Here is an 18,635-nt window from a genome sequence, read left to right as displayed (position 1 = left end):
TACAAATAATACCTGTGTGCTGTGTCAACTTGTTGCCCAAATTTAGAACAATCTCCCCATTACTTTTATAGCACATTGTCTCCTTTTGGTATGAATTGGTTTTGTAGGAGTGGAATTGGTTACATCAGAATAAAAGAGGAAACAGTGAGGATGACTGGAAAGCTATATAACAGAAGCATTAGGGAAAAGGAAAGAAGAGGGTAGGATGGGGTGGGGAGGTTTTTAAAGGAGAGCTTTAAAATAATAAACGAGTAGAAACTGGGTGACAGTCTGAGAATATTATTCTTAATGCAGAGAGAATGACTATTGCAACAATGGTGAGTCAGAGGATGAAATAACAGGTCTACAGGAAGGAAATTATCTGGGGAAGGGAGAGGGAAGAAGAGAAACATTAATGTTTATTAAATGCCTATGTGTTTCTCCCTATAACTTTAAGGCAACTTTAGAGCCAAACTGAACTCTTCTTGAAGTCTTTCAACTTGCCTCCCATGTGCTTCACAATTATCCAATGCCATCAAGGGGAACAACAAAGGGAAAAATGATGAAGAGAGGCTTAACCATCATGTGCTAAGCACTTAACATTCCTATATCAGTGCTAATGGATGTGTTTTCTCTGCTAACTTTTTAACCACTTGAGACCAGAATGATCTCAGGTGGCCATGGCCTGCAGAAGCTTGAAGCAGGGTTTTGGTTCCCAGCCAGAGACTGAGGTCAGACCACGGCAGGGAGAGGGCTGAATCCTAGCCACTAGACCAGTGGTCAGCGACAAGGCCCTGGCCATTCAGCTTTGTGGAAAAGAATTCCCACAAAAAGGAAACTAGTGAAACAAGTAAAGTGTTTATTAGAAAGAAAAAGTGTACAGTACATGTGGATAGACACACAGGTGGACTCAGAGAGAGAGTTGAGGCCTCATGGTAATTTAAATCACTTATATGGGGCATTTCTTCCAGATTTCCTTTGGCCAATCATTTTGATTTGCCTAGTTCAGAGTCTGTATTTGGTATATCTCAGGATTCTCTCTCGTGTGTGTGCACATCTCTAAGCCAAGATGGATTCAAATGAAGAGGTTTATGGGTAGCTTGCCATCACTTGCTTTTTGACCTCCAAGGAGATTTTTTGTTGGGAAGGTCTCCTTGACTTTGAGAATGAGAAATATGTGATCTATTTTCTTTTATCTGGGCAGGGCTCAACCTCTCCTATTATTCTCCAGTTATCTTCATCTTGGAGTATCAGTCCACAAGGAACAAACTCCAGCTGCTCACCATGGGACCCATCTATCTCCTGCCTCAAATCCCTTCTGAAAGACATAGACCCCAAGAAATCTTTATTGGGAATATTAAGGGGGCCCAGTGTGATTTCCATTGTTATTTTGTCATGATCTGCTGTGCAGAGCGGCTGGAGTCTCTGCATTGTCATTGTCCTGTGATGCTCTAGAGAAAACAAACTAAATAATTGATTAGAGAAGCAGGGGCGAAAGGCTAGTAAAAGGCCATTATAATCAGAGACTCAAGCAAGGGTAACAATCTGGTTATACAAGTTCAACATATTTTGTTAATCTCAGGCTTAAAATTTAGTATATTTCTTTGTTTCTAAAATGGAAGTTCTGAACCTGTTGGTCCCAGGCCTCCTTCTTGGGCTGAAAGGTCTTAGTTGCAGATTTGCCACAGTATGGAAGACAACAGAGCACTAGGCAAAATATAACATAAATAAGTATGGCTAAAAAGAGGAAGGTTATAAGAAAATGGAAATCTCCCATCAGAAAGTTTTCAATAACTTGTGGGATCCAGGAGAACAAGTTAGAGACCAGTTTTCACTTTTCCCACCCATATTGAATAGCGAGGATTGGTGGTTAATTGTCTACTGAAGCCAGGTGGCTTCTTGTCAAATTTTCTCAATGTCGGTCTCTACCTGGGAAGAGGTGTTAATGTATGTGCAACAAGAAGTGTTGGCAACTGCACATAATACCCCTCCTTGTTCTTCCAACAGATAATCCAGGGCCAGTCGGTTGTCAAGTACACCTTGGCCAGTGAATCTAGAAGACTTATAGATTAGTAAGAGAGCAGTACTGTTAGCTATGGCAGTAAGAGTATGAGGCAAGTTTCGAAGGACATGTTGGTGGGTGGCTAATCCCCATCATGGTAACAAGGTATATCCAAAGAAAGAGCGTCTCTGTCTTAGATGCCACCAGGTAAATCTCGAGTGAATAGGTTTGAGGAACTAACCCAGTGCTTGGATTAGTTTAAAGCGTGGATTGAGAAAGGCGTAATCAAGGTTCCCACCGTACACTGTGTGGGCATGGAGTTATTGCATAAGCAATTAGTGGCTCATGTTTTTTTTTTTTTTTTTTTAAATCTACCTGGCATACAAAAAGGTATCTTAGTGGAGCACAATAGACTAACGTGCCCAAGGTATTAAAGACTAGCCATCCAATTCTATTGTTATGGAAATGTTCTCCAGCTACAAACCCAAGGGGTTCTATCCACGTCTGTCCTGATATCTGCTTCTCCTATGTGGATCCTTCTTCCACTGTGTAGCAAGTTAGAGTTTGAACACAAATAGGTAACTAGAGTTCTGGCTTGGGGAGTAGGCATTATAAAGCACTGAGATGCTTTAACGCCAGCTCTTCATCCTCCCAGTTTGACTTCATATTGTCCTTCTGTTGCTAAGGGGAGGGTTAGGTAAGAGACATTAGAATTTTCTTCAGTAGGAAAATGAACAATTCTGACTCTGTACATTACTGTTCTGAGACTTGCGTCTCTGGTAGAAGACAATTTTCCCTCAGGAACTTGGCTAAAATTCCTTACAGAATGGACAAGGGGGTCACTGTGGTCCAAGATGGACTTAGTTTTGGGTAAGCAGATCAAGCAAGAGTTTGTGCAATGTGAACCAGAGAGTTCTCTGTCCATCCTGTGGATAAGGGATAGAGGCATAGAAAAGCTAAGGCAATTAGTAACTTCATAGTTGCACTAGCCAGAGTCATATTTAAATCACCCAGCATGGGCAGAGAAGTTTAGGAAATTCTGAAAGCAAAGGTGAGAGTAAAGAAGACAATAGTTATCTAAATCTACTAGAGCATATCAGTTATTCTGTAAGTGGATTGGAGTACCAGAAGACAAAAAGGGAGATAGTGGCTATGGGTACTTAGCCTTGGGTCTAAGAAGTCTTTTTGTCTTTTTTGAATAAGAGCTTTAGGTCTTGGAGAGTCTCACTTATCTACCTGGAATTTTCAGGCTGTCCTGGGTCCTCCAGGTCCTGTGGAGACTCAGAGGAAGAGGTGGATTTACAGGAATGGCTGGAATGTGGGTCTTCAGGTTCCTGCAACATATCAGTGGAGACAGGTTTAATCCTGCACAGATGAACCCAGCTGGTGACTCCCTGGGATTTAACTGCCATCTGGGTGCTCAGAAGGACTTGGTAAGGACCCATCCATTTCAGGAGTATCTGGTTGTCAGGGGACTCATTTTTCCAGGTCTTTAAAAGTACCCAGTCTCCAGGGTTTACAACAGAGTGACTGGGACATCTTGAGAGGGCTGTACTCTGTTGCTATATTCTTGTATAGACTTCTGGACCTGACCTAGGTTTATAATGTATTTTAGATGAGCCTGGGTTTCTGGGTCAGTTAGCATGTCCAGAGTAAGGAATGGCCTTCTGTATGTCATTTCAAAAGGGCTTAACTTATTGGTTGTTTTAGGGGTTGCCCTGACCCTTAAGAGGGTTATTGGCAACAGGCAATACCACAAATCTGATGTTTCCTGATAGAGCTTGCCCAAGGTTTTATTTAGATTAGCCTGTTCTACTTTTCCTGAGGACTGTGGTCTCTAGGATGAAAGGAGGTGGTTTTTAATTCCTAAAGCCTACGAAAACTGTTGAGTAATCTTTGCTACAAAAGAAGGTCCATTGTCACTCTGGAGGTGATGGGGCAACCCGAATCTAGGAATAATTCCTTTGGGTGTGCCTTAGCCACTTCAGTTGCCTTCTCTGTTCCATTGGGGAAGGACTCTACCACCCAGTAAAAGTATCTATAAACACTAGTAAGTATTTGAAGTCTTGGAAAGAGGGCATCTGAGTGAAATCTATTCGCCAGTCCTCTCCTGGTTAAGTTCCATGTCACTGGACTGGGTTAACAAGAGGGGGAGGCTTGAGGTTGCCTCCTGGATGATGGGTGGCACAAAGGGCACATGTTCGAGTAAGCTTTTGATTGTCTCTGGGAGCCCTTTCCCAGTAAAAGGTTGGAAAACAATTGTAGACATTGCATCTCTCCCCAGATGGAGAGAATCCTGTAGTCCTTAATAATTTTCTATTGGTCAGAAAGAGTTATGAGCAATTTCAGATCTATGGGCCACCAGGCATCTGTTCCCGTAGTTCTCCCTATGTCTCGTGCCCAGGTCTTTTCAGAACATGAGTACCTGGGTATAATATTAGAAGGGGTAAGGGATGGGATTAATGCCGTTTTGGTTATGAGCATCAGGGCTGCTTCCATTGGTTCCTGATCTGCCCTGTTGTTTCCTTGGGAAATTTGATCAGATCCCTTTTGGTGCCCGTGGCAGTGGATGACTGCTATCTGTTTTGGGTTTTGAACCACATATATGAGATTTAAAATATCAGCCCCATATTTTATAGGGGAATTTCTTGCATTTAGAAGTCATCTCTCTTTCCAGATAGCTGAGTGGGCATGTAAAACAAAGAAGGCATATTTTGAGTCTGTGTATATATTTACAATCTTTCCTTCTCCTAGGGTTAAAGCTCGGGTTAGAGCTACCAGTTCAGCCTTTTGGGCCGAGGTGTTAGTTGGTGAATGTTTTGCTTCTATGACTCTACGAGCACTCATGATAGCATACCCTGCCCTCCTGACTCCATTTTTAATGAAACTCCAAATTCTACAAAATCCCAAAAAGATAAGATGTTTCTTCATCTTTGGGGTGTTTAGGCTTAATATAGCTTGTTTTCTATCTGGAGATAACTATCTACTTCTGGGGTTTATAATATGTCCCAGATATTTAACTTGTTGCTTTGAGATTTGTGCATTTGTCTGAGAGACTCTGTAACCCTGGGCCCCAAGAAAATTAAGGACTTCAATGGTACTTTTATCTAAGGCCTCCATGGAGGGACTACAGATTAATATATCATCTACATACTGTAGAATAGCACCTTCTTTTAAGTGTACTTCCCTTAGTTCCTTTCCTAGGGCCTCAGCAAACAAGTGTGGGCTGTCCCGAATCCCCTGAGGCAATACTGTCCAGGTATATCATTGCATTTGGCCTGAGTTGGGGTTAGTCCACTCAAAGGCAAACCGATATTGCAATGAGGGATGAACTGGGATGCAAAAAAAAGGCATCCTTGCAGTAAACCATTTAGCGTCCTCAGGGATTTGGACTAATATATAAGGATTGGCCACAAGAGGTTGTTTAGGGACCAATGTGTTGTTTACTGCTCTAAGGTCTTGTACCACCCTATACTCCTCGTTTGTCTTAACAACTGGCAAAATAGGAGTACTCCATGGAGACTGGCAGGGTACCAAGATGCTATGCTTTAAGAATTTATCTAGAGGGGTTGTAAACCCTTCTTCGCTTCCAACTTTATAGGGTATTGTCTCTTGTTAGGGTAGGCAGCTTCTGAGATAAGGCTAATTCTTACAGGTTGGATGTTTATGGCTCTTCTGGGGATTCCTTTGTCCCATACTGAAGGGTCCACTGCTTGTAGAATATGGCTGGGAATAGGACCTTGCTCTTCCGGCTGGTCTGTCTTAGTCAGAATCAAGATAAGGGGCTGTTTGGGGCTTCCTAACCAGAGTATGACTCCAAGGGATCTCAGAAGGTCCTTCCCCATAAGTGGGGTAGGATACTCAGGCACAACTAAAAAGACATGCAAAATCAACTGCTGCTCAAATTGGCAAGTGAGAGGCCCAGTAAAGTAATGTGTGTGAGGCTTTCTGTGGACACAAGTCACAGTACAGCTTTTGGAGGAAAGGGGTCCAGGGTAAGAAATTAAGACAGAGTAAGTGGCTCCCGTATCAACTAAAAGATTAGTCTTCTTATCTGCCACGTCAAAGACCACCCTGGGCTCCTTGATGGAGATAGACATCTCATGGGGGAGAGCCACCAGAATCCCTGGGCTGCCTCAGGTGTCCAACATGGTCATCTCAGGAGCGGGTCCCCCTTCCCCTTCAGAACTGAGGGCAGCACCTCTTCCAATGACCTGTTTGCTTGCAGGCTGGGCATGGCCCGGGGGCTCTTTCTGGCAATCTCAGGCACAGGGACCAGTTGACTTCTATTTGTAGATTTCCCACTTGTTGGTCTTACTTCCAGATGGATAGTTGAACTTTCTTGGCTCCCTTGGGTTGTCCTGAGGTTACAAAGCATGGCTGACAGCAATGGCTATCAGTTTTGCATGAAACCTGGCCTGCCTTTTCTCATGTTGGTTTCTCTCTTCCTCCTGAGCTTGATCTCCAATATTAAATACCCCAAAAGCCACATCTAGGAGTTGGGGCATGGGGTTTTGTGGGCCTAATTGTAACTTTTGGAGTTTCCACCTAATATCAGGGGCAGACTGGCTGATAAAGTGCTGTCCCAACAGGGACTCACATTCGGAATTGAAGGGATCTATGTTGGTATACTTTCTAAAAGTCTCCACAAACTACCCATGAAAAGAGAGCTGCATTTTCTTTTTATTCTTGGGTCGTTCCTTTAAACTTTTCATAGTTAACTGACTTTTTGATACACTTTCTCATCCCTTCTAATACACATTGAATCATGTGCTTCCTGGATTCTATTCCCACCCAGGAATTATAATTCCAAGGGAATTCCTGATTTGGGACTGTGTCTCCATCCAGAGCATAATGTTGGGTTGGTCTCTGGCAAACTGCTCAGCATACCCCTGGGCTGCTGTCCAGATTCTCTGTTTTTCTTCAGGAGTACAGCAAGTAGATAGGACTGTTTGTATATCCTTCTGAGCTAAATCACGGACCAGAGTTAGGGCATGAAACCCTTCATCAAACTTACTAGGGTCTTCAGAAAATTGGCCCAGCTCTGTTTGCATTGGGCTAAGTTGGTTAAAGAGAAGGGTACATGTACTCTGACTGTCCCTTCGCCATTTGCCACTTCCCTAAGAGGGCATAATTTCCCTGATCCTGGGTAATAGGAAGCTCCACTGTGAGTTAACACAGAGGGCCTAGTCTCTCTTCCTTGGGGTAATGGAGGGTATGGAGGGACATAGGGAGGTGGAGTTTGGAATCAGTCAGAGGGACTGGGAAAACTAGGTGACTCTGGAGAATTAGGTGGCTCCGGAGAAGTAGGATTACTGTCAGGAGTAGGGAGAGCTTGGTTTCCCCCCTGAGAGACAGAAGAGCTTAGAAGGGGACAATCTAAAATGTCGGGAGAGTTTTCTGGTTCCCCAGAGTTTGAAATACTAGAGCCATATAAGGCGGGATTTTGGTAAAAGACTATGAAAGTCTGAATATAGGGAACCTCAGTCCACCTTCCCATCCCGTGGCAATAAAGATCCAATTGTAGAATGGTATTATAATTGAGAGACCCATTTTAAGGCCATTTTTCTCCATTCCCCAACTTATGCAAAGGCCAGGCACTGCTACAGTAGAAATTAAGTTTTTTTTCCCTTTTTTAGCCCTTCTATTAAAAAAAAAAAATTCTAGTTCTTAAGGATACACTCCAGAGGTGTTTCTTCTGGCTTGGAGGGGGACCCTCCTATGTTGGGTAACCTGCAGCCGAGAATGAGAGAGCACTCCTGGAAATGGAATCCAGAATCCCAGAAACATTTACCAGGAGGCTTTAACCTAAGGGATTCAGGGTATCCCCCAAATTCCCTTTGAACCTGATGCGGTTTCAATCATCCTCTACTCTCCCATCAACTCCTGACCAGACATCTCTGGTCTTCCTTGGTACCTTGTGCAAGGTGTTACCCCATGTGGCCGGGGAAGACATTTGAACCAGTGCAAACTGGTTGCCAGGACTTTCCTTAGGAGGGATCCCTTGTCCATAGAGTTTATGTCCTATGATAAGTCTTCCTACGCTGGCGTGTATTCCTCACGACTGAGCATCTACATAATTCAGGCTGCTGGGTAGTGGTCAGCCTGATAGGCTGTCTGTAGTAGTGTGTAGGCTGCCAAGGCCTGGAGTGAAGGGGGTCTGATAGATGCAAAGAGGAGTCCTTGGAGAAATTGGAGCTGGGCGCCATGGAAAACGGCACAGGGTTCAAGGCTCAAGGGCTGGGAGGTGGAAAAATTCTCATAGTAAATTTTGGACATTGAGTGAGGTGAGAAACTGGACAACAAAAGGACTCAAAATCCTTTGCCCTATCTGTCTGGCAGCTAAGACAGAATTGGGAATCACCTGACGATTTCTGACACAGGCAACAATAAGTTTGGCAGTGGCTGGGATGCAGTTTAGGAATAATGTCCAAGAAATCCCTCCCTAAAAGGGCACAGAAATATGAAGTGCTGTGAGAGTTAGGTGGGAAGGAAAGGCATAGTGGAGGGTTCCATACAGGACAGAGAGAGAGAGAGACCCCTTGGGCTCCTTCACTGTTGGAAATCACGTTTCCATCATGTCCCAAAGGACAGTGTCAGCTGTCATCCAAGCGTTATTTGAACCTGCATGGCCTGGAGAATACCCCTGCCACTCCCAATTTTGAGGGGAGCCATAATGCAGTGGGTGAACAGAGATTATGCCATGTGAGTCTTGAAAAGAAAAAGAAGTAGAGAACAAGAGAAAAAAAGCAAGAGCAAAAGTCAGGGGCCTCAAGCCTCAACTGGGTGAAGCCTGTAGTAGACCTTGAATTCCCGGGTTTTGGAACCAAATATGATCTTGGGTGGCCTCAGCCTGCAGTGGCTCGAAGCAGGGTTTCGGTTCCTGGCCAGAGATTGAGGTCGGGCCACAGCAGTGAGGGTACTGAATCCTAGCCACTAGACCAGTGGTCAGTGACAAGGCCCTGGCCATTCAGTTTTGTGGAAAAGAATTCCCACAAAGATGGAAAGTAGTGAAACAAGTTAAGTGTTTATTAGAAGAAAAAGAGTACAGTATGTGTGGACAGACATACAGGTGGACTAAGAGAGAGTCGCACCCTCATGGTAGTTTAAATCACTTATATGGGGCATTTCTTCTGGGTTTCCTTTGGCCAATCATTTTGATTTGCCTGGTTCAGAGTCTGTATTTGGTACATCTCAGGATCCTCCCATGTGCGCGCACACATCTCTTAGCCAAGATGGATTCCAGTGAAGAGGCCTATGGGTAGCTTGACATCACTCGCCTTTTGACCTCAAAGGAGGTTTTTTGTCAGGAAGGTCTCCTTGACTTTGAGAATGAGAAATATGTGGTCTCTTATCTTTTATCTGGGTAGGGCTCAGCCTCTGCTATCATTCTTCAGTTATCATCATCTTGGAGTATTTGTCCACAGGGAATGAACTCCAGCTGCTCACCTGGGGCCCATTTATCTCCTGCCTCAAACAGACATCTTGTGTATTTTAGATACCAAACACTGGCATGAAGCTCTTTAAACATTTGTTTATTCAAAAGAAAATGTGCTTATATCGAACAGAAAAGAGTTGACAGAACTGAATTGCTTGGTGAAAATTTCAGTAGCCATTCAAATGTAGTTTCACTTGCTAAGTAACAGAATACTGAGGGCACAGAATTTGGTCAGAGTCCCTATCTTAATCTATTGATTTTTAGGTTGATTTGTGTTACAGGTGTAAAGTTACTTTATAATACTTAGTACAAGAAATACAGTATATCATCTATTTACTGTTATAAAGGAGTCTTTATGATAATAAGTGAAAATGCAAGGTGGAGGGGGAAAGTGTTTAAAAAGAGAGTATACAAATAAGTATGCTGGGTTTGCTTATTTAAAAAAAATTGATATATTTAAAAATTAAAATGGTAACCTAAGGGAAAGGAAAAGGTTGTAGGGGATAGAGATTAAAGCTAGAAATCGTTAAATATATCTTGTTTTATATACTTGATCTTGGGATCAAATATTTAACATGACTAGAAAATAAAAACAAAATTTAAAAAGCAGTTCCTAAAAATGGAAATCATAATGAAACAGAGGAACCTGGCTGTATATTGAGTTGGTAGCATAGCCATACATAGAACAATTATTTTGAGCAAATTAAAACATTTATTATGCCGAATATCTCTAATAAGATGCATCCAAGGACAGTAAGATTAATAATTAAAAAAAAATCTTAGTACATGCCTTTGAGGTAGCATTGGAGTTGTTATTCTGAGACTATTATGAATTTTGGAATTTAAAAAATTAGAAATTATGTTAGTGATACTGTGAAAAAATACTTCTGACATGAGAGAATGATACATGTATAGATGTAATATTGATGAGATTAAGTTAAAACTTAATAGCCTACATTTCAATTGGAAGTATAAACTTATAATGTGCTTTGTCTTTAAATATAAATATATAAAAATTAATATGCATGTAAATGTGTACAAAGACACATATGTACATATATACACATGTATCAATGTACGTATGAAATATATACTCATATACTTCCCTCATAATTCAATCCACTGAAAAGGTCTAGAAACAATGGCCAATCCACGAGCATTGAACAACACTTCCACACAGATTATAGTTTTATTACCAAGGTTATTTGAGAAATTGTTGATTCTAGCTCTTGGACAGGAGTTTTATAAGATGAGCATGTAATATTGAAACCAAGCAGGACCATGTGGGCCTCCTGGGCACAAAAGTCTTTCTGTGTCCCTCATTTCTTGGTTACAGGAAATAGGCTTCATCCAGCCTCCATGATCTTCCCTGAGTTCCAATGGGCAGGTTCAAACATTTGCTAATTAGGGAAGGGAAGGGATGTGCAGACAACTGAGGAACAGTCAAGAAACAGTAGTGCAGAGTTGGGGCAGGGTCCTGGTTCCCCCTCAAGGGATACACGTAACAATATCTTTGAGCTGTTTTGCAGCTACTGAAACCCCTACCAGGTGGGAGAAGTTAACTGTGTGCTGCCCACAAGCACGTAGACCCCAGACCAGTTGGAACCAGAAGGTTGATGATGCTGACTCCCACCTACCTCACCACCAACCAATCAGAAGAATGTCCATGAGCTGATCACACCCTCTTTGAACCATTTACTATAAAACTCCTCACTATCCCCCTCCACGTCAGGACACACCTCTTTGAGGGCATTAGTCTGCGTGGCTCCCTTTGCCTGGCAAAGCAATAAAGATATTCCTTTCTACTTCATCCAAAACTGTCTCTGAGATTTAATTCCATGTCAGGGTACAGAGTCCAGATTTGGCATCAATATCTCATCGTACCAGAAAGCAAGGAAGTTACCAAAGACTACAGTGCGTTTTTACTTACTTACTCTGGAAGCAAAGATAAATAATTTTTCATTAATCACTGTTTTGTGGTTATACTAGTCTTTCCACCCATTAGTGTATCACACACAAACACTTCATGAATTTATGATAGATAAACATATACATGATTACATTTGATGGAAAAGAGTAAACCTAGTAAAAGTTCATTTAGATAAATAAAAACTACCCTATACATCTAAATAGGGTCGCTGAAATGTACTCTCACTTAAAATCACTGTTATATGCTATTGATTAACTTTAAGTCTCAGCCATTCACTGGCTTTTCATTTTAGCTTTGGTTTCAAGTAGTATTTTCAGCTTGTTTTTGTTTTGTTGACATTCTATGCTCTGCTTTTCATCACTGAATTAACTTCTAATTAAGCAATCAAGTAATTTTTATGCTTTTACTAAAATCAATAAAGGTCTATGTTGCCTTTAAATATAGAGGAAACTGAATAAAATTAGCTACTAGACTATTTCAATTACACAATTTATACTTGCATTAAAACTCTATAGAGTTTTTTCTGTTTTTAAAAGTTACATTTAAAAAATATATTTGCTGTTTTATTAATTGGTGCATAAATGTTCATAATTATTATCCCTTTATTGGAGATTGTACCTTTAGTAGTATAAAATAATCAGCTTTTTCCATTTAATTTTTCTCACCTTGAATCCTACTGAGCTGGAATAAAAATTTTTACCTATGCCTTCATTTTCCTGGTGTGCTTCTCTTAAGAAGCATAGGATTGAATTTTGCATTTTATCCAGTCAACAACTTTGATGATAGAAATAGTTCCCATCTGCCTGTAGAATTTCAGTGAGGATAAATGCCCCAAACAAGAAAAAATAATATTATCAGCACAACTATGATACAACAAAGGGGAAGAACCTGACTACATATGCTGTTGCCTCTTTAAGAGATAGATATTCAAATGCGATCTGTGACCTTCTGCATCAGAATCACCTGGGATGCTTGGTAAAAAGGTAAGCTGGGCACTCCACCTTAGATATCAAGTTTGAATCTTTGAGGGTTGGAGTCTTGAAGTCTGCATTTTCAGCAAGTTCCACAGGTGATTCCTATGGTCATTACAGCTTGAGAACCGTTAACCAAAATGATAAGAAAAATGTATCACAAAAGAAATTCACTTCTTATTTATCTGGTTGATTTTAGAAGGAAACTTTTTTTTTTTTTTCTGTGCAGGAAGAGTAAAAGAGTTAATAAGAGGAATTTGACAAGATTCATGGAAGAATTTTTTTCCCCTCAATATTGGAAGAGGAAGGTATAATGTTCAAATTTGCCCTCTCTCGTGCTCTAGATTTTTCTCCCACTTTGTCCAAATGTTTCCCATTTCTACCTCCCCTCCATCTTTAGCTATTGCTGTTCTTATGTTTATATGCCATGATCTTGGACTGGAGGATCTTTTGTATAAACAAACCAGATTCTGTCAGATTTTTTTTTTTTTTTGCAAAAAGGAGAAAACATATTGGAAATGATAACAGTGTGTTAGAATGCTCTGATTACACCATCAAGGTTTCCACTTTTTTTATTCCCATGCAAAAGAATTTCAATTTACCAGGCCAAATATCTCAGTACTTCCGTTGTCAATCAGTGAAGCTATAATATGTAATTCAATCATCGTGTATTTCTTCCCCCACTGAACATTTATTGACTTTTTAGATTAATCTTTTGACTGAAGAAACTCGAAACACTGTCAAACATATAGTGGTGTATAATAACTAGATTGATCCTCTTTCCTCTGAACCAGGCATTAGTAAGGAAAATTACTATTTATTCACTTTGTTTTATTAGGTCAGCTCATTAAAATGGAACACTGTGAAAGCTTTAAATGATATCTCAATTCACTGGGTACATTCCTAATGGGGAATTCTATACGCTTTTCAGTTAGGATATACTTCCCATATGAAGCAAAGTTTCCCAATGTCACTAATGGGTTCAAAATATCTATTAGCAAACAAAGGTTATGTTTAATCCTTCAAGACTTTGCACAAGTGAAGTAAATGGACTTTTAGAGAGCATCTAGCATACACTTTAAGTTTTACATATAAGGAAACTGAGAAATTTCATGCTCAAGGTCAAATTATAAGTGACAAAGTTCAGAAAAGTGTGAGTTCTTAGTCCAGTGTTGCATTGGTTATGCCATGTTGTCAATGGGATGTGTCAGGATATTATTGTTCATATGTGAATAAAACTTTCTGGACCTACTGATTCTTTCAGCTGCTTACAAAAATTGATATGCATATGCTCCGTAATGAATTTCTTAGCTCCTCTATTTCTTCCAACTCTATAACCATCACGAAGTCCTGTAGATACTACCTTTGAAATAGACCCTAAATCTAAACACTTGTGCTGGTTCAAGGCCCCAACATCTCTTGCTCTGATATTGTGATTTATAATAGGAAATATATCTTTGGTATCCCTGTCATTTATGTCACAGAGATCCTAAAACCCTTTGAATTATCCTTAGTGATAAGAGCAATTAAAGTGGCTTTTGTTATGTTAATGAAGTGACTTTTGGAAAACACTTAGGTAACCCCATTTGGGGGCTAATTGTCTAGGGATTAGTGGGTGGATTGGAACTTTCTGTTTACCCCTCCATCATTCAAGGTGTGCAAGCACAGCCTGGACAACCATTGATAGGCACAACTATATAGAGAGATTTAGCATTAAATAGATAGCTGCAGGAGGTGCTCTGAGTGGTCCCTTCCAGTCCTACTGTGCTCTAATACAGGAATTCCACTCATATTATTACTATTCAGAACATTTCTGAGATCTATCTTAGAAATTGCTTCCAAAGCCTGTGATTCATTCATTAATGGCAAGTCCAAGTTCACTGATGAAAGTGAGTGATAAAATCTGTTGATACATTTCCTATTTTAAAAAAATGGTTGCAAGGCAAACTCTTCAACTTGACATATAAGGCTTCCATGGTCTAACCCCTGCCACTTCTTTGGTGTCATCTCCCTCCATATCACTCCCACAGTCAATGTTTCAGCCACACCAAACTACAATACACTAACTACTTAGAGTTTCTTAAATATGACATCTGTGCCTTATCTCTGAACCTCTGCACACTCCTCCTGAAAAACTATTCTTTATCTTTTCCACCTGGTGAACTCTTACTCATTCTTAAAGACCCAACTTAAATGACCCCACCCTGCTCTGTTTGTACCTCAGTGACAACATTTGTACTTTATTGCAATTGTCTGTGTCTATATGTGTGTGCATATATTGTGTCATCCTTCATTGTGCTTGATTGGCATACAAAAAGTTTTAATGCTTCCTGAATGAGTTGAAATTAATCAAATTAGTGTTTTATAACATCTGTGTTTTTTGACCTAACAAGAGCATCGTTCGGGCTATGTTTTAATGATGTGATTTTGATGGGCCAATGTAGGTACAATATTTTATAAATAGGCTAATACAGTTTGATGGAATATTTTGTCAAAAGTTGAGATGCGTACAATGACAATTTTCCAACAGCTAGAATTCATTTTTAATTTGGGCTAAATTCCTGAATTGGGAATAAAATAAAAAATAAGTAAAAAAAAAATGGTTGCAACTGTAATATAGTTGTTTTACTTTTGGCATGACTGTTTCTAAAATCATTTTCAAATAAGGATTGTCATACTATTTTGCAAAATGATGGAATTGTTGAAAAAGTCCTTTTCAGAAGTTCTTCCTCTGAAGAACAAAATTATTTGAACATGCAAATTTTGCTTTATGTGAATTAAAAAAAAACACACAATGAAAAATACTAAAAATCAACAAATTAACATTATATTTCACCTCTTATGTAACATTCATTAACCTCCATCATACATACAAAGCACTTTAACAAAAGATCTTATTTTAATCCCTTCTTAATAATATTAGTGCCCAATTTTCATATGTATACATTGAAGATCAGAGATGTTAAGAATCAATATGCATAGTTACATATCAAATAAAAGGTAGTGTGCAGACCAGGTCCCAAACTTTCTGATGTCAAGTTCATGGTCATATTTTTCACTCATGTGCATCTAAAGTCAAGAATTTCACCAACACTGAAGAATTTCAGGCTCCACCAAAGGCACATGGAAGACATAATTCTGGGAGGTTTACCTTTTCATTTCCCCTCAAGCCTCGCTGTATGAGAAGCCTCCTATTCAGGCTACTTATTGGACTGCTGTGGCTATAAAGCACAATAAAAATGTCAAAAATTATTTTCTTCTCCTGTAATGTGTACCTTTTTTGTCAGTGTGTGGAAGCAATGCTGGATTTTCCATACACTTTAAAAATTGTCACACCCTTGTTATTTTGTTTTCCAAATCTATTTACATTACATGGCTGTATGTTAAGCTTGGGTTGCTAACTCACACATTTATTCTAAACTTAATTGAATTTTTGTTACTTATAAAATTGATGTTTTGCATTTTGCACAATATTTCTCTGCTGTGAGCTTTCATAAGGTACAATTATATTTGAGTCAGAGCCTGGGGCAATTAATTATTAATGAATGGAATAAAGATATTAACGTTTATCTGTAGCAAATGAGAGGCTACATTTGCTTCCCTCAGCTGTTACAGCAGAGCCTGAAATTTGCTGCCCTTTCCTTTCATTAATCAGTAAATTCCAATCCCAGGACCACCATAGATTACATAATATTAAGAGACCTTCAAAATCAAGGTCTATGTGTGTATGTGTGGGTGTATGTATATAGGTATATGCCTACATATATATAGCCATGCATACAAAAAGATGCATACATATACACACATACATGCATATGTATACACACACATATATAAAGTGTTTTTCACTGATTTTTTCATCAGCTCCACTACCCAGTAACCCTGTGAAGTAAGGAGATTCAGTATTAATCTTTTAATTTTTAAAGCTAAAGAAACAAAGGTCTAGAGATTTTAAGTGACTTACCCGAGATCCCAAGATTATAGAGATGGGAAGCAGCAAAGCCAGGACTCAAATTCATATCTCACTGATCTGTCCACAAAAACTGAGTGCTCAGGAGCTGACAATGATGGCCCCATGTATTTAAGGCTTACTGTTATACCAGCCACTTTGTGTGTATTATCTCATTTATTCCTCAAAACAGCCCAATGTGGTAGATACTAATCCACCCATTATAGTAAAAAACAAAACTATTACAGAGTCAAAAAAAAGGAAATGAAAACAACAACTAAACAACTCAGACTGGGAAGTAACTTGCCCACACAACTTCTAAATGGCAGAGTGACATTAAAATGATATTTTAACCTATGTCTTCTGGTTCCTATTTCAGTTCTTCAAATCTTATCTTCCTAATGTTTTTACTCCTTGATAAGAATAAGAAAAAAGATTTAGTTAGTTAATGTCAAGTAAATATTTGCTTAAAATAGAGATATCTTGTTGTATAATTGTCTACTCCCCTTTACTTCACCTTTCTTAAACTCCAAACACCACCAGCTAAACAAAGACCATTGTATTGCCTGGGGGTAGGTGGGAAGGGATATAAGAATGGGATACATGAGAACCATAACTTGATATATCCTAAATGTCTGGTATTTGATATTTTAAAATTCCTGGTTTGTATGTTTCACAAACCATGTATTGCATTTTCCAATTATAATTCTATAGAGATTTAGATTAATAATTTTTAAGTACCAATCATGTACAATATTAAATGTTTTTATTTATACTATTCCATGTATTTGTCTCAATAACTCTATATGAAAGATGTTTTTATCCTGTTTTTGCAAAAGAAATTGTGGCTTTAAGCGTTTAAACACCTTTTGAAATTCCATAGCTGGTGAAAAGCATATTTCAGATTCAAATGCCAGCCTTCTGATTCATGGCTCAGCGACTCTTTATCCACTGTGTTCTCCACAGAGCCTAAGGTTAGCACAGTTTTGAATTTAGGATGACAACTTCTGCTATCAAGCTTTGCTCATCTATTATGGTTTATACTGGACATTCCCTCTCTGAGTTCCTACAAATGTCTTTAAGTCTGTAGGTCAGCTGTATTACTTCTTTAACTCAGATGACCTCAGGGTCAAGTCTCCAGATTAGAAGACATATCTTTTATTTTTTCATCTACATTGTTATTTGGCAGGTTCTAGGGACATGGAAGAGGCACCAAGGATACTGCTGGCTATTTTGGAAACTGATTAATCAATCGTGATTATGAGGAGGGCTTGGCTTTTCACTGTGGTGGGACAAACGAAGGCTAAGAGATGCCACATTCAATGGTAGGAGAAGAGACTGTAGGGTAGCCTGCTTAGTTTCATAGGGCAGTGAGAGATTAACACAAAATCAGATTTTGGACAGTCAAATATTTGTGAAGTTGTGGGTTAAACAAGAGAACTGCTGGTGAATCAGAGAGAAAAGTACTGCTTCAACATCAACAAGCACTGTGAAAAGCAGCTGTAAAGTAACACTTCATTTCAAAATCCTGGACTATAACAACTGATGTAGTTCTACCACATTAGATGATCATTTTTCCTCCATCAAAGTCCTGTCATTATTGGAATAGTGGATGTGTCAATTATTAAACTATCATATTTTTAGTTCCAAATTCTGTGATACTGTGGCTAGGTCTTTATCAAACACATTTCTTTTTGGTTTCTGTTAGGTTTTGCCAACAGAGGGTGCTAGAGGGGGATTAGAATACCTGAGGTAGGAGAAAGGACTTGATTCTTTCAGTTTTTGCAAGTGTCTCCCCAGCAACAGCTCTTGCTTCAGCAAGCAGCAGTTGGTCCACTTTCCAGTTTCTTCCAACAGTCTAAAACCAGCTTTCATTGTGCTGCATCAGAGATATAAGTACCAGCTGAGCAACATGCCCTCCTCAGAGGTCTGAGTTACAGCCCCTCCTCTGAGCTTCTAAGGTACCAGCATCAATGCAAAGCACTTTCTCTTGAGAGGTACAGATGCCAGATCATCAAGAACCCCTCCTCCAGGCTTCTAGTTTCTGATAATCCTGACATCTTTTCTTTGTCTCCCCAGTCATAATGGTGGTAGCTACTTCCTACAGTTACTCTCTCTGGGTTATAGGCTTTCCTGTTCACTTTTTAGTCCTCCAATGCCTGTTCAACCAATTCTCTACATTAAGTTATCTCATAAAAATAACTATTGGTTTTTGTGTTCTTGACAGGACCCTACTTGGTTCATTGGGTCTGCATTTTCTAGTTTGGGTTTCCACTAGAGCAGCCAGAAATGTCTTCCCCAAAGTGGGAAACAGGCTGAGGTTCTTGAGTTCCCTTACCTCCAGTTACCTTCATTTAAAGTTTGGT

Source organism: Monodon monoceros, unplaced genomic scaffold (genome assembly GCF_005190385.1).
Source record: "Monodon monoceros isolate NGI ecotype Baffin Bay Population unplaced genomic scaffold, NGI_Narwhal_1 Super_Scaffold_9, whole genome shotgun sequence".
Lineage (NCBI taxonomy): Eukaryota > Metazoa > Chordata > Mammalia > Artiodactyla > Monodontidae > Monodon > Monodon monoceros.
This window is presented reverse-complemented; position numbering follows the sequence as displayed.